General features: G+C 36.4%; 1 protein-coding gene across 5 annotated transcripts in view; it reads left to right on the top strand.

The window, feature by feature from the left end:
- The window catches only part of LOC126108795 (brain acid soluble protein 1-like), a 367,990-nt gene extending 355,799 nt beyond the window's left edge, over positions 1 to 12,191 (top strand). For all 5 annotated transcript variants that reach the window (XM_049914156.1, XM_049914154.1, XM_049914155.1 and 2 more), the window contains one exon: positions 8,806 to 12,191. The gene's annotated coding sequence lies outside the window, so the exon portion shown is untranslated. The remainder of the gene's footprint in view (positions 1 to 8,805) is intronic.
- Positions 12,192 to 13,403: the final 1,212 nt, after the last annotated feature.

Genomic DNA, 13,403 nt, shown 5'->3' with positions numbered 1-13,403 from the left:
ACAGGATTTTTATTTCTGGGGCACGTCAGTGAGCTCGTTCATAGAGATATCGACAGTGAAGCCACTTTTGACGTTGAATTGAGGAAGCCGACACATCTGTCAGAGCTTGACTGTGTAGTATGGTGACAGATCCTATAATCTTGGTATTGCTGCTTACAAGCTTGCCACGCAGCTGACATAGGCCATTTCCAACATTTGCTTTTAAAGATGTAAAAGAAATCAGGGTTGTTAATCTCTTATGGAAGCTCATAAGAGCCTTAATTTCATTGTTCTGATTATATTTTGTTTTGGATTGTAAATAAAGTACTATGTCTTTCTGTTTTTTGCATAATGCATCACGCCATGATAAGCTTTAAATGTTCAATTCTACATATTTACACCTCTGTACTCAGTTTTGCCCATGTTTGTGTTAATGGACACCATAGACACCCAAATAATGATTGACAAATGAATGTTATTCCACACAAAGCTTGTGTGTACGACAAATAATTGTTGGAGTATGTACAAACCCTAACAGATTCCTTCATTCATTGTTAATTGCAGGAGAGGACCTCCAAATTAGTTATCGAGATCTCAATAACCCCAGCCTTGATCTAGGGGAAAATGGACATAACTTAAAACACGTGGCTTGTAATAGCTGTAATTAGTCTGTAAATGATGTAATGTTGATCAGTGTAACACACTGTCACCAACAGAAATATCTGCACTTACGCACATTACGCCTTGCATAAAAAATTGTACTGCTGTATCAAGGCAATTTGTCATTTAATGTTATGAATATTTCTTGACCGATCTACTTGAAATTTTTATATCATAATCTATTAAATGTTTGGATGAACATATACTATATATTTTTTGTGATATAAAGAGGAAATGGTTTTAGCAAAAATCTTGGAATTGACTGATTTACTTCAAGTTTTTACAGGACACTAACAAAAATTCATGTTGACAGGCTGTATATTTAAGCAAAAATTTATAGGTTTTTCTGATAAAACCAACTGCAAGAAAGTTAGTTTTGTGCTTTGGACTGCTGTAAATATGTGCGGTTTTGTTTCTTGCAGTTAGTTTATTGCAGAAAACAGTGAAGTCATATTTATGGCTTCTCAGTTTATGACTAGAATGCTACTACAGAATCTGAATTTCCAATAACAATAAAGAAGGCTCTAGCTCAGTGTGTGTGGGGGGGGGGGCGGGGGGGGAGAGGGAGGGGGCGGGGGATAGATGGACAAGGAACATATTTAGCAGGTGTGAAGCATGGTCTGGTAGTAGTATTACTATTATTACTATTACTAAAGTAGCCAACAACAGACAAATATAGCAGATTAGATTTGATCTTGAGGTTCATTTATGAAAACAAATTATATTGGTTTTCATAGGAAGATGCAACAAATAAATTCTGAATTAAACATCCCTCCCCGCCTGGGGTGCTTGTCACAATCATTTTGCAAATAATGCTGAGAACTGACAATATAACGAGGTTCGAAATGGTCTTTAAAGTAACCCTTTAATTTAGGAAAAGAAGTCGCAGATTTGCTTCTGGTTGAGAGTTGAGACTTTGTGTTCCCCCACTAAATCTTGTAAACATTTCAGACAGCATCACATTATTCACATTGCTCTAGCCACTTCAGCATTGTCTAAAAGCAGGAAAAAGTATCTTCAGTGGGTGGCCTGCCTCAGCACAGTCATTCTCATTTGGCTCTCTCTCGTCATGACTGGCTGTTCTTTCATCAGCGAAAACACAATGCAGTTATCAGTATGACATTCGTGTCAATTTTGAATATTTTCCTATTTGTATTTTTCAAATCCTGAAGATTTTTTAACGGCTCCTTCTAGTTTGGATACAAACTGGCTCTTCACACATGGTAATGGACTCCTCTGAAGAAAGCAGCTTATGGTTGGCAGACGGGGGGAAACTGTGAACTGGAGTGCCCAGCGCCAAACTTCTGCAGGATGTAAATTTGAATTTGACGACTAGGATACTTCCTGTTAACAACCTTTTCACTTGGTCTGAATTTGGATAATCATTGCTCTGTTGTTTTTGTTGTAATATTGCCTGCGCTGGAGAGGGAAAAAAAATAATTTAATTTTAAGAGACTAGTCAAGGATGTATAAGCATTCCTAATACCATGTCATTCAGATACAGCAAAGTAACTGAAAAAGACAAAAAGGTTACTACTTTTAGAAACACAGTATTTGTTGGGACCATAATGGTTCATCAGGATGCAGCTCTCTTTCGTACAAGAATACTGAAGCATTAAGTCTCACATCCCATTGAAAGTGTGCTCTTTTGAAATTTTTTGATAGATTACAACTGTTTCAGACTGAGACTCAAATCTAGATCTGAAGCAGTGAGGAGAGGAGGTAATGTGCTTGGATAAGTTAGTGGTAGGAGGATTGTTTCCGATAGGTGAGATCCTGTCTGGTATACTGTTTTAATCTACCAGAAAATGTCAAACCATGCACAGAATAGAAATTTTATCCTCAGAATTCACAATAATTTATGGTTATTAATGGCACAATAAACTTCCGATGAGGTGTTTGGATACATAGTTCTAAATGCTTCAGACTGCAGTGGAATATGATTTTCTCTGAGGCTTTTCCTTCGTTTTATAGATTAACTGGTGTGGACAATTGTTCATTAAGGTAATTTAATATTTTCAGCTCTTAGAGTGCTTATGAGTATACTGTGGTCATGAGTTAACAGTATCTTGCTCCATACTGTGTTATCCATTATTACCTGTCGTTAATTTGTGTACGGATCTTAATGAGTATAGGTTTTGAAAAGGACAGTTGCTTTTCACCATGTAGTGGAGACAGGCACAACAAAAAGACTGTTACGAAATAAACTTTCGACCGACAAGGTCTTTGTCAAAAACAGAAACCACCCCCCCCCCCCCCCCATCCTGCTCCTAAGGTGGCCTTTTTGCCAACCATTCTCCATCTACGTTAAATGTAATGGATTGTAGTGGTACACTGACGCTGCAACTGCTTTGAGAATTAAGAACAGCAAACACATTGCTTTTCTGACTTTTATAATTTTCATCATTGTAATTGCTTCTTCGACCCTGCCTCCTTTCCAGAAAGTAATTGGTATTCAATACTGACTGACTTGTGTATAAAAAAATCTTGCATTTACCATTGCTACTGAATAATAATTTCAATGAAGGGGATATTGGGCTTCTCTTTCTCACCTTTTCCTTTGTGGGTTCCTGCAGCATTGAAGCCTATCAAGTGAAAGATGCCATTCATTAATGTTATGGTGTAACATTTCAGTGTGTTTCTTATAACACAGCACAAATTAAACAATGGAAAATCCAGGATAGACTGTAACAATACCAGAGAAGGAAAGTTGGTACTCACCAGATAGCGGAGATGCTGAGTCGCGATAGGCACAACAAAAAGATTCACACAATTATAGCTTTCGGTCATTAAGGCCTTTGTCAGCTGTAGGCGGGAGGGAGGCGCGCTCACACACACACACACACACACACACACACACACACACACACAACTTGCGCACACGTCTGCAGTCTCAGAGAGCTGAAACCACATAGAGACTGCAGGTGTGTGTGTGTGTGTGTGTGTGTGTGTGCTGCTGACAAAGGCCTTAATGGCCGAAAGCTATAATTGTGTGAATCTTTTTGTTGTGCCTATCGCAACTCAGCATCTCCGCTACATGGTGAGTAGCAACTTTCCTTTTCTGGTATTGTTATAGCACAAATTAGTCTATTTTTATTTATCTTCTTGTTCTGCAGGATAAGTAAGGTATGACTTATACGAGACAGTTCCCTGTACTCTAATTTTGCATGAAGTTCAGAATTTTCGGCACAATTTTTATAAAATGACGCAGTGGGCATTGCATGCATATGGTTTCTCAGTTTGGCTGATATTGTTATAAAATGCCATAGAATTTCAAGGAGCATTCTTTCTGTCTTTGTTATCTTTTCCCTCAATGCCTCAGTTGTCAAACTTCGTGTTCTCTGACTACTCCTGTAGTTTGAGATACTAAAATGAAATTTAAAATTTGGTAACTAAGGCCCAGAAACAAGAAGCAGTCTTGTTATAATGAAATTGTGACCCTGATAAACGTGTTTTTTGCTCACAACATTGTTTATTTTATTCCTTGTATCATTAAACTGCTTTAAAGTGTCATAAACCTGAACTTTATTTTCACCGTATGTCAGTTTTTGCCTCAACCAAGTGTATAGTAATGAAAGTGCTTGTGGTTGTGTGACAGTGCTTGTGATTGTTGGACATGTCATAATTAAAGCTACTTTGTGATCTTTCTTAAGATGAAAAACATACTTTTATTTTTGTTTTTTTTTTTGACAGTGTTATGTATTATTTTTTGTTCCTGGTGTTAGTAATTCTATTTGCCATACTGAAGTTTGTAAATGTCACCACCTGGTGAAAATTTCACTATTACATGAAACACATTCCTCACATGTAACATATAGCTGAGTTTTTTACTGTTTACTTTAGGTTTAGTTGAGTAGTTTTTGGAATGTGTCCACTAGAACTGCCAAAAACAAACATTTTGAGACATTTGAAGACAATAAAAAATTGTTAGCAATCTTGGCCATTCAGTGAGTTGACCACATAGGTAAAAGTCGTGGAAGCTGGCCGTATTCACCTTTTTGTGTGAATTTACAAATATTCAGTGCCTCAGCTGTGCTATGAGTGGTTGCATTCCTCTTCCCATTCTCTGACATTTCTTCAGTGATACGTAGAGTATGATGGTATCTGATTATATGGGGGAATCACTTGCAAATTATTGAATTGGTTGTTGTGTTAGCTGCTTTGTATAACTGCTGTGTAATGCTGTTTCAATAAACGAATAATTTATACAGTCGAAGAGAACTTCCGTCTTACACAAGAGACAGTTTTATTATTATTAACTTTAGTGGCTGTATTTTACTTCTTGAGTAGTCCCATGTTCAGATTTGTCTTTGAAGGTTCTGCTGTTTGGTTCGTGTGATCAATCCAGTACTGTTTTATTGTTTCCGATTCCAATTTTCTCAATTCATCTGCAATGTCTATAGCCCTTCCATGTGTCATTTCTGCTGAAAATTTGTGGTTCTTAAGAGGAAGAGTATTTGTTTTATTTTTGTTCTTGTTGCGTTGCACTCACAAGATGTGACAGAAATGAGATATCCTTTTCCCGTTCATTATGCTGGCCATCGAATCCCTCTTTCAATATAGATGTTTCATTGGGGAGGAGTCCCCGGACTATGTTGACCTGATATATGTTATTTATACTGGTTTTCATGATTCTTCCTTCAGGTTTGAGGAACTGATCAATTCTTTCATTTTCAATTTGGAACATTGTTGTGTAAGCATAAATGGATTCTGGACAAGTTACGGTTTTATAGTTCCATCTTTGTGCAGGGTGGCGATTGTTCTGGAAAACCTGGAATTATCAGGGAATTGCATTTCACGTGAAAAATCAGAGAAATCTCAGGGAATTTAGCCTTTTAAAACTAGCATTGAAATTGAATCTTATAAACCATAAATTTTAAAGTACTTGTTTCAAAGTGTGTTAATTATATTATTATTCCATATGAATTATCATGTTTAAAAACTTAAGTTAAACTACTACTTATGGCTGATATATAGCACAGCTGAAAAGAAAGAGAAAGTCATTATTGTGGCTTGGTTGTTCCCCACCCCCACTCACCTTTAATTGCCATTAATTTATCAATAGCCTTTTGATACGCATCTTCTTCCTCACACCTGAAATTCTCTGGGAATATTTTTCTAATTTTGAGTAACCACCCTGTTAGTGTCATATCGACAAGCATTTCTTATTATAAACTATGTGAGAAACCTGGCATTGCCAGGTATTTATTTATAGCTGTGCTAGAGACTTTGTACTCGTGGAATTTATTATTGATTTCTTTGTGTACAAAGTTTGAACAAAGAGCTTGTTTACTTCACGAGAGAGAGAGATAGCCACAAAGAGCTGGCTATCCAAAAAGCAACTGGCACTAAGATACATCTGCAATATGCATCTTCTGGCCTTGTTTTTTGTTTATGGTCATGGCATAACATAAGCTCAGTGGGGAATTTCCTCTTCTGTGATGTTATGTTACAGGAAAGTAACTTTAAGCATCTACGAGTTAACGATTCTGAGAAGCAAAATAATATATGATGCTCTTGTTAAGTCACATTATGCCTCTCTTTCAGAAGGAGTTTCCAAAGAGTGAGTTAAAGCCTGATGTTCTCGAGCTGCAACAAGTCTTACCAGATGATCTTCATTGGATTCTGGAGACCACATAGTCCTCAGTCTTTCAGCCATTCTTGAGTATCCAGAAAGACTCAGCTGTTTTCTAGGCATTGTTATTCGTAAACAAAATGTAATGAGTGGACACCCAAATCACAAAGCAGCGTTGGTAAAATTCTTTTTCGTAGGAAATAAAATAAAACTTATCGAAAGAAGCAAAGCATTTAAGTTTTAAATACACAAAACGAATCAGTAAATCTGTGTATCTTAGCCAAATAAATTTGCTCTTTGCATTCGTAAAGATAAAAATGTGGCACTTTGTCAACAAAAATGCATGTCACAGCGGAGGGGGAGGGAATAAAAAGAAAAGAAAAACCCTATAGCTGTTGGTTCTGTGTTGTGATGATTAACCCTATGAACTACTAAGCTGAGCAAATGATCTTAGATAAAATTTTAAATCATGCTATCTTTTTCTTCCGCGATCAGATTTTGATGAGTAAAGCCTGTACATTGCACCAAACAACCTGTGAAAACCCCTTGAAAATTCATGTAGATGTTTGGCAGATTAGCATGTTCAAAACTGGCCAAGTTAGAAATTGATCTCCCCCCCCCCCCCCATTTTCAATAAAATATTTCCGGGTTTGTGACCGCATTGTCAGTATGTAAAGCTACCGACCCTGAAGAAGATCACTTGCAACATCAGTAGTTTTACTTATTGACAATGCGGTCACAAACCCAGAAAAAATTAAATTTTATTGGCTGTGACAATGGCCGCAGAAGCTTACGTTTATATTTCTTCATTTTGTTGGTTCTATTTATCCATGTTTCTAATTCACTTAGGTTGTTATTGGTGGGTTGTCCTAGATATTTTAAATGTAGAGCTATTTTAATTTTTTCATTGTTCATGAGGACTATACTTATGCTCAGGGTTTTTCTGGTCACAGTCTCAGTTTCAATTTTTTGGGAGACTGTTGATTTGGGCTCAAGCTTCATCCTTATCAAGAGTTAAGAAAGCTAAATCATCAGCATACCCTGTACAGTTTGTTCATGTTGAGGGATTTGCTCGAATTTTAATTTAGGTGTATTTTCTTTTTGTAAATACTCATTGAGGGCTACATTTGAAAGCAGTGGGGATAATGCATCATCTTGAATTTTACTTTGGAATTAGTGCAGATTAAAGTTATTTTGATGATTTGCTTAATTTGGGGTGAAGACTATTTGACCCTAGATTTTTTGAAGTGTGTATGTATGGAATTGTATCTTTTTTTTGTGACATGAAGAGCTGTTTATTTCTGTACCTATAATATTCCAGGCTGAAAGTGTGCTCTGGGCAGTATAGGTGGAAATCGTCTTGGTATTCACCAAGTTGTGACTTATGATGGTTTACCTGTACATTATGCTGAAAATTAAGCTGTGGATACCTCACGTGATGCTAGAAGTAATTTATGTTGGTAGTTTCAAATCTGCCACGAATTTCACAGTTTGTCATCTGCAGACAACAAAACCCGTTTTTTTCCCGGAGACTGAAAATCAGTATATTTTGTTACTTAATCTGAGATAGTCTCTCTTTTTTTCATGTTTTAGACATGTTAAAGCACATTTCTATAGCTGTTGCTGTTTCTATTACTTTCTCCCTCTCCATACTCACTCTCTCCATAAATTTTACCAGAAAAACTACAGGTTTCTGTCATCAGTTCACGTGTTGTAATAGCTGTATTATAACAATTTGTTTTGTTGCGTGTGTTTGCAGAGGGTGAGCAATGTGTGTGTGTGTGTGTGGGGGGGGGGGGGGGGCTGTCGTGGGTGGGAGCAGCAGATGAATGGAGTGATAGGGAGAAGAGTTAATGTAGAGGATAATCATATGATGGTTGGCAGCTGGGGTGTGAAGTTGTGTTTATTTAGTTATGTATGGCAGGTAGCAATATGTATTCATTTATAGTTGAGTCAGTGTAAGAAGACCCCAGACAGCTAGCAGCCCTGTTGCCAATTTTCAGCTGCTCGATACTAACAGCTGCAGGCAGAAACAGTAGTTGTCTATATGACTGTGACAACACTTAAGTTCTTGCCACAGAGACCTTTTTACAAAATCATATTGCATCATTAGGCAAGGTAGGTGTGTGAAGCAGCTGCGCCCTGCTCACTGGAATTGTTATGAATCTTCGTATCCGATTTGATTATGGTACATATTTTCCTCGTGCTATTGATTTTTCTGTACGATAATTCTCTTCTGTTGTAATTTTTTTTGTGCACGCTGTTGCCGGTTTAGGAATTTTGAAACAAATTTCTATATTTGTTGAGTAGTGATTGTATGCTATTAGGTGATCAACAATTGCTGAATGGAGGTTATTAATTTTTAATGTTCGGAGATGTTCTCTGTATCTGGTTCTAAAGAAGACCTGCAACATCGGAAAGATACACAGTTTTTTTGTATCAGCCTGTTCTGTTCTTTGTATTTATAAAATATGTACTATTGCCTGTTAATGTTTGAGTTTTCAAATAACTAACTGCAGAGCATTTCTTTCCTTGCCATCTTGCGCTGTTGCTTCAACACCAGTAATTTTGTGCTTTTCTTTTTTTTGCAGATCCACTTGGTGTAGAGAAGGCCATATTTTAAATACACACTCTATTAGCTCCTTTTAATGGGAGCTCTGAGACAGAACTCAAATTGTCTTAACTATTGATATGCTCCTGCTCCAGTTATTAGTGTTGTTGCGTGAGTGCAAGAAGAACTGAGGGGTTGTGGGTGATGTGAAGGAAGCTGGCACTACAGTCAGCTTTAGCTAGTGATGTATTGCCTGAACAGGCAGCGACACTTCCTCTTGCATTGCACAGGAAAAACTCAAGCTGCCACTGTATCAGTTACAATAAAAGCAACGCCAAAAGAACACCTGCAAACCACTGCCAGTTTTGGAGCTGTGTTTACAACACATGACAAAGATTTTCTTTCAGATTTGTAAAATAAATCTGTAGCCTTATGGGACATAATCTGTGTAATTACTCGAAGTGATCAGAATTTGCCTTATTGTGAGTTAAACTTTTTTTCATATGCGTCTTTATAATTGGGAGTGTTTACATTTAACACTGTGGAAAGCGTGTATAATAAAATATAAATGAGAGAAAGCAAAATAGATTCAGACTGATAATTAATTACAGGAGCATTTGTTACCTCTGTGCGGGCATCATGCTCATTTTTAATGTTTTGTTCAGGACATGTTACGAGGCACAAAAACTTTTAAAATGTCCCTTAAGCTTGCACCCATTGATTTTAGGTGCAATCCCTTTTGCAGTTTTTTCCCCATACACACGTTCAATAATGCAAATGTTTGATGCTCTACAATTTAGTATTTTACATTTCTCTAGTTGCCTATTTATAGTGCAGGTGGAACACCACATTTCCTTTGGCAGATGTATGAGTATTTTCTTTGGTTCAGGGCAATAGGTACAGAATGTTGAGTTCCGTTTGCATGGTTTCGTAGCACTGCTGTTGAAAGCAAAAATGTCATTTGCTTCATAAGTTTTATCGAAGGTGGTCTATCAAACCATATGTAACAGATTGCAATGCATGCGAGTTTACATTTTTGCCTTAGTTAATTTTTTTTCTTTTTTTAGTTCAGGTCTTAATTTTTGATGGAAGTGCCTATTCTTTTCTGGCTTGCTTCACACCACCCTTTTACCTCTCATTTTTAGTGTTCTTTTGAAATTTGAGTTTTGTGGTCAGCTGCTCCCATTTACTCACAATGATGGTATTTAATTGGATAAATTTTGTGTGCAATTACGAATATCGGTTCTCCGTTGGAGCTCTTGTGCTGTTTTATTTTGGACTTACTAAGCTTGAAGATACAGTGCATTTCAAATAGCCTTCAAGATTTTTTCCTAATTTATGGACTGCAGTGTGTTTGATTCTGACGACCTGTGGAATAATTCTTCTTTTTTCCTGCTTATTTGCTGAGAATATAGTAACCAATTTTTGTCACTTTCTGGATTGTGCTTGCCTCGGTGGTGGAGAACCACAGAAACGAAGCAGCACAGGTGACGCGTAACAAAATAAAAAGAAATCTGTGACAAGTAATGTACTAGACGATAGAAGAGAAACGTGTCAAGATGCTCTGTACGAAGAAACTGTATTTTGTAGTGTATTTTATCATCTTTTCTATACACTTTTCCCTACCCGACAGTGTCTGATGGTGTCACATGTGTGACCAGTGTCTCCAGTTAAAAGTGAGAGTGGTGACTCACTGTTAAAAATCCTTAACAAAGTGAAATGACCATCATTCAGAACAAATTTTGATGGGAGCTTGTGCATCAAACAGCTGCACTGGAAGACAATCCAGAACCACCGACAGCAGTGTCAACAGAGGAGACAGAATTAAACTACACAAACAAAAAGCTATTTCTGCCCAACAAACTGTTTTGTTGTATAAAATGTCAAAAAATAAAAATTGATAATATGTGATTGAACTTTTCACCTTGATTTTGTATATACATATATATATCTGTGTTGAGTAATTGTTTACTTCATAGTGTGAGTGAGTGTGAGAGAGGAAAAACTGCTGTTCCCAGAATGTATTTTTAAGGTAATATAGTTAACAATTGTACAATTAGAAAATAATATTTCTAAAAAAAACTGTAAAAAGAAAAGTGGTAAGCTTCACTGTAAAGTTTCTGGTGTACACAATTGTTTTCTTCATTTATTTGCAGAGTACGCACAGGGCTGTCAGGAAGTTTGTATCAAATTTTATTTTTGGTGGTATAAGTTTTAGTCAGATGTAAGTATGAATGGAATACCATTTGAATTATTATTAGATTTGGGAACAAGAAAATTTCTTCTTTCTTTCCTTCTCTTTTGTCTCCTGATCTGGAACGTACATTATGTTCAAAGAAATAACACAGGTTAGTCTTTTCCATTCAGTTTCTTGAATTCGTTTCTCTTCTGTTTAGTAAAAGTGGGCAAATGCATCAATGGAACCAGCTGTCATCTCATTACATCACATCAGCATTTGTGCTGGTGTAGTTTGATGTTGCTGAGTATGCCTGTTTACATCCAGAATTTAAAGAACATACAGCATGTAAACAGTGAAATAGGTTTACCATGTGATAATATATATAAAGCTATATACATATATTATTTCCAGTACTGTAAATGTATTTCTCTTTGTTCCAAGGCATGCTCTAGATCCCAGTAGTGTGGACAAGAAATGGTTTGAAATAGGTTTAGCCTTTGAGAGGTCCAATTTTATGTGACATAGTAGAAAATTAGAACTGCAGTAAAATTTCTGCAGGTGCTTTGTTTCAGTTTGTGTTGCTTCAGTATTCACAAATGCACATTTACCGTTTAAGAGAGAACTATAAAATTGGTATGCTCAAAGGCTTGCTGTAGGTAATACTGTAAGGCGAGATAACTTAAAATAAAGACTTTGGATCAGAACCTGCCTTCGGATTATCTTAGTGCTGTAATAACTACGCATAATGAAAACTTGAGTATAAAGTGAATTTATACAGTTAATATATATATTAAAAAATACTTCGTGTTTTCACATTTGTCAGAGGAATTAATTAAAGGCAGTGATGTAGTGACATAGTTTTTAACTTAGGTTAAATGACAGAAAAGATTTAAAAACTGTTCTAAAGCTTGGATCAGTGTGGACATGTTTCTAAAGAAATGAGTTATGATTGTGAAAAAAAAAAATCATTTGTCTGTTTCAGAGGACAATAAAGTGTGAAAAGTCATCTATGTGGAGTTTCTTTGGGTCTCAGTGAAGTACTAAAAGTACAGTGCCGCAGAAGTCAGAACTTTGCATTTTCCATGTGAACTTGAACAAATTTGAATGTCTTTTAGTAGTGACATTTTTGTCAGGTGTATAGGGAAGGACGAAATAGATTGTATTGTGGAACAGTGACACCAGTTTACATTGTGTAGTTATGTACATCGCAAGGCGATATCAAATTTATAATAAAAAAGTCAAATTCAGTAACGTTGGTACGTTCACTGAAAATGTTAATTTTTTTTCGCTAAGAAGTTTATGTAACAAGTCAAATTTGTACCAGCAAATTCTCAGTGACTAGATGATTCTGAAAAGAAGCAGTGCTTTTCTATATATACACATCATGCTTAATTATGTGGAAACTGTTTCGGGTAATGGTTTTAGTGGGTTTGTTTTAACTACAGCAAAGAACTTCAAATGCTAATGGCAGGAAATCCTTTGTTTATAAACTCAGTTGATGAAGGTGTACTAAAATGGTGAGGAATGTAGTTATTGAAGTTTCTGGTATCAAATGAAAAGAGTACTACCAGAAGAATTTTTTCCATTGTAACACTGTTCAGCAACAACCCCACAGACGGGCAAAGTTCGATATGACTTGCCTGAGGCAGTAATTATCCATGGTAATGGATGGTCATCAAACATGCTTTTCAGAGTTGGCGGAGGAGCACCTAAGTGTCATTTGAAAATAATTTTAGAATGAGAAGCTAGTTTTGAAATGTGTTTTTCCCCCCTTTATATACAGATATAAAGTACGCAGGATGTCACGCCATGCAAGTTTACATTAATGTATTTCGTTGAGACACCAGCCACTTTTAGACATTTGTACTATCACTGCTGCATACTTCATGCATTTGTAAAAGCACTGTTTCAAAGAATTTATGTGGATTGCTTGTTGCTATTTACAATAACCGTGGGGCATATCAGTAATTACGGCACTTACTAACAGATTGATCCATTTTATTCTTAGTATTCTCAGAGGTCACATGTGCTACAAATAAACTTCCCAAGAAGGGCTACTTAATTGTGTAACCAAATTAGGGCCGCTGATATTCAGACTGAGGTAAACAGTTATTATGCTGAGATCAAAATATCTTTTAAAATTTGCCGAAGCCACAGTACTTGTTATAAAAGGTACTGCAATGCCGCGCCTGGATACAACGGCATATTTGCGCAAATGACTGTGCATGCTGTAAATAGTTGCTGATACGGTGTGTTCACAAGTTACAATCTACTGCTCGCCTTCATTTGTCGGTCTAGAAAAATTTGAGTGACGAGATTACGTCCTCCGAACCTGAAAGATTGTTTCATTTATTCAGAATTTCTTAATGAAGGGAAATACTATCGTCTATCCTTAATTTAAATTGCAAACTAAATGAAAGAAACAGGGACACCGATAAAACTGGTGTAGAGTCTGTCGT

This window comes from Schistocerca cancellata, chromosome 11 (assembly GCF_023864275.1).
Source record: "Schistocerca cancellata isolate TAMUIC-IGC-003103 chromosome 11, iqSchCanc2.1, whole genome shotgun sequence".
Lineage (NCBI taxonomy): Eukaryota > Metazoa > Arthropoda > Insecta > Orthoptera > Acrididae > Schistocerca > Schistocerca cancellata.
This window is presented reverse-complemented; position numbering and strand designations above follow the sequence as displayed.